General features: G+C 58.3%; 1 protein-coding gene across 1 annotated transcript in view; it reads left to right on the top strand.

The window, feature by feature from the left end:
- Nucleotides 1-3,214, top strand: part of PLCD3 (phospholipase C, delta 3) — a 17,172-nt gene that overhangs the window by 1,728 nt on the left and 12,230 nt on the right. The gene's annotated exons all lie outside the window — the stretch shown is intronic.

The raw sequence follows: 3,214 nt of genomic DNA on the forward strand, positions 1-3,214 counted from the left end.
AGGGGTCCCCAGGGTTGTCGGGGTCGCCACGCAGGAAAATGTCCCTATGGTTGGGTGAGGTCCCCATGGCCAGGAGGGTCACCATGGCAGGGGGTGTCCCCGAGGTTAACGAGGTCCCCCAGGGCAGCGAAGGGTCCCCTAGGTGAATGGAGACCCCCATGGCAGGGGGGGTCCCCACGATCGTCAGAGTCCCCACGCAGGAAATTGTCCCCATGGTTGGGTGAGGTCCCCGTGGCCAGGACGGTCCCCATGGCAGGGAGTGTCCCCGAGGTGGATGGTGTCCCCCATGGCAGAGATGGGTCCCTCATGGCAGGGACGGGTCCCCAAGACAGCCAGGGTCCCCGTGCGGGAAATTGTCCCCATGGTTGACTGAGGTCCTCACCATGGGGAGGGGTCCCCTTGGCCACAAGTGTCCCCATGCCAAGGAGTGTCCCTAAGGTGGATAGCATCCCCTATGGCAGGGATGGGTCCCCATGGCCAGGAGGGTCGCCATAGCAGGGAGTGTCCTTGAGGTGGATGGGGTCCACCACAGCCGGGAAGGGTCCCCGTGTCTGGGAGGGGTCCCCAAGGCAGCCCCAGAATAGCTATGTATTGCCCCAAATGTTGGGTGGCAGCGGGGTCAGAGTTCGGTCACACCACGGGTGAGAGGAGCCCTTCTGCTCAGGGTATTTATTGTCCCCATGGCTCAGCTCCAGCTCCCTGGGACCCTCACCTGACACTCTGCCTCAGTTTCCCCACACACCGGTGCTGGCCGCAGCGCTGTCGGCTCAGGGCCCCGCTGGCCCCATGGCAGCCTGGGGCAAAGCTCGGGCAGGAGCGGGTGCTTGGGAAGGTCAGGGTGCGTCTGCCGGGGCGGCCGGCCCCAATCCTGCGTGGGCGCAGCAGGCAGGGCAGGAGCTGGCCCTGGGCCACGGAGGGAGGGCTTTGGTCCCGCTGCTGTGCTGGTCCCACGCGTGGCTTTGGGCGTGCAGCCCTGTGCCTGGAGCTGCGCGGCTCGCTGCGGCCGTGTGTCTGCTGGAGCTCTGTGTGTCCCTGTGTCTGTGTGTCCATGTATCCATGGGTCTGTGCATCCATATACTTGTGCATCCGTGTATCCACGTGCCCAGGTGTCTGTGTGTCCTTGCATCCGTGCATCCATGCATCCATCTGTCCCTGCATCTCTGCATCCATACATCCCTGCACCCCTGTATTCATGCATCCATCTGTCCTTGCATCCGTGTGTCTATGCATCCATACATTCCTGCATCTCTACATCCAGGAATCTTTGTACCTGTGCATTGGTGTATCCATATGTCCATGTGTCTGTGTGTCCATGCATCCATAAGCATGTGCATCCATGCATCTACATGCCCGTGTGTCCTTGCATCAGTGTATCCTTGCATCCATGTATCCGTACATCCCTGCATCCATGTATCCATGCATCCATGTGTCCGTGCATCCGTGTGTCTATGCATCCATACAGCCCACATCCCTGTGTCCATGTGTCCATGTGCCTCTGCGTTGGTGCATCCCTGTGTCCATGCACCCATATGTCTGTGTGTCCATGCATCCATATGCTTGTGCATCCATGTGTCTGTGTGTCCTTGCATCAGTGCATCCATGTGTCCATACATCCCTGCCTCTGTATAACCATGTGTCTGTGTATCCATACATCCCTGTATCTCTGTATTCACACATCCACGTGTCCGTGCATCAGTGCATCCCTATGTCCATTCCATGAATCCATCTGTCCTTGCATCCATGTGTCTATGCATCCATACATTCCTGCATCTCTACGTCCAGGAATCTTTGTACCTGTGCATTGGTGTATACATATGTCCATGTGTCCGTGCATCCATGCATCCATAAGCTTGTGTGTCCATGCATCTACATGCCCGTGTGTTCATGTGTCCTTGCACCCCTGCATCCCTGCATCCATATATCCGTACATGCCTGCATCCATGTGTCCGTACATCCCTGCATCCATGTATCCATGCATCCCTGCATCTTTATATCCATGCATCCATATGTCCATGCATCAGTGTACCCATATGTCCATGTGTCTGAGTGTCCATGGGTCCATGTGTCCATGCATCCCTACACTTGTCCGTGTGCCCGACCATCCATGTGTCCATCCATCTGTGTACCCATGTGCCCATATCCATGTGTCCAGACACCCGTACATCCATGTGCTGGTGCATCCGTGCATCCATCTGTCTGTACCTGCCCCCTGAAGGTGCCCTTGATTCCACACCATGGGCAGGAGGTGACCGCGCAGAGCTGGTGGCAGCTGGTGGCCATGTCCCCGAGGCCGTGGCCGGCTCAGGATGCCTCTGCTGTTTTCCAGCCCAGGAGCAGCATCTCCGGCTGGAGAGGGGACACAGGCGCTGGGGCCATTCTCAAGGAGTAGTTGCCAGAACAAAAAGGGAGGAAATAACTGCTTTTTGGAGAATAGACGGAAAAGTCCCAGCCTGCCATGAGCCTGGGTGTGGGCACGTGGGTCCTCTGAGGCCACCCCGTCAGTGTGCCCGGCCTGACCTCCGCTGACGGCACCGTCCCGGTGCTCCCCAGGCAGGATTTGGGCGGCTTTGTTGGGATTTCCTAGCCGGGCTCTGCCGTGTGAGCAGGGCTCTGCCACCGTGCCGCCATGCCCTGTGGCCCCCGGCCAGCTGCACGGTGCCCCAGAGGGACATGATGGCAGTGGCTTTTTCTGTCTGTCCTCTCCTGTCTGCCCTGTCCCATCCCATCCCACCCCATCTCACCCCATCTCATCCCATCCCATCCCGTCCCATCCTGTCCCATCCCATTTGTCCTGTTTCATCCCATCTGTCCAATCATGTCCCATCCTGCCCTCTCTGCCATGTCCTGTCCTGTCCCATCCCATGGTATTCCACCCAGTCCCATCTCATCCCATCAAGTCTGTACTGTCCCATCCTGTCCTGTCCTGTTTGTCCCATCCACTATGTCCTGTCCCACCCTGTCTGTCCTACTCTGTCCTGTCCCACCCTACCTGTCCCATTTTGTCCCATCGTGTACTGTCTGTCCCATCCCATCCCATCCCATCCTATCCCATCCCATCCCATCCCATCCTGTTGCCCTCTCCTGTCCATCCCATCCTGTCCCATCCCATCCCTCCATCCTATTCCATGCCAATGCTCTTCCATCCCATCCCATCCCATCCCATCCCATCCCATCCCATCCCATCCCATCCCATCCCATCCCATCCCATCCCATC

Source organism: Charadrius vociferus, unplaced genomic scaffold (assembly GCF_000708025.1).
Source record: "Charadrius vociferus isolate BGI_N301 unplaced genomic scaffold, ASM70802v2 scaffold1284, whole genome shotgun sequence".
NCBI classification, from domain to species: domain Eukaryota; kingdom Metazoa; phylum Chordata; class Aves; order Charadriiformes; family Charadriidae; genus Charadrius; species Charadrius vociferus.